This window comes from Etheostoma spectabile, chromosome 18 (assembly GCF_008692095.1).
Source record: "Etheostoma spectabile isolate EspeVRDwgs_2016 chromosome 18, UIUC_Espe_1.0, whole genome shotgun sequence".
Taxonomy (NCBI): domain Eukaryota; kingdom Metazoa; phylum Chordata; class Actinopteri; order Perciformes; family Percidae; genus Etheostoma; species Etheostoma spectabile.
Genome location: NC_045750.1, coordinates 20210275 through 20210513, shown reverse-complemented (window position 1 = coordinate 20210513; position 239 = coordinate 20210275). Strand labels below are relative to the sequence as shown.

Genomic DNA, 239 nt, shown 5'->3' with positions numbered 1-239 from the left:
ATCAATTTTTTAATCAAAGTCCGCTGTTCCTCAGAGCAATGTCTAGAACAACCCATTTCGCTGAGTATTTCAGTGTGAAATGCACTATAACCAGCATGCGCTGGTTGACATCTGTTTCTTTATGGAATCAATCACCTCACTAATGAAACACAACTCTGCTATTATTTTGAGCATGCCCCTTTCAATTACAGATTCAGTTACACAGAGTGAGCAACATGCATGTCATGACTGTTGGGTCT

At 39.7% G+C, this 239-nt stretch overlaps 1 protein-coding gene across 1 annotated transcript in view; it reads right to left on the bottom strand.

Moving 5' to 3' along the window:
- The window catches only part of mdn1 (midasin AAA ATPase 1), a 1030807-nt gene that overhangs the window by 373940 nt on the left and 656628 nt on the right, over positions 1–239 (bottom strand). The gene's annotated exons all lie outside the window — the stretch shown is intronic.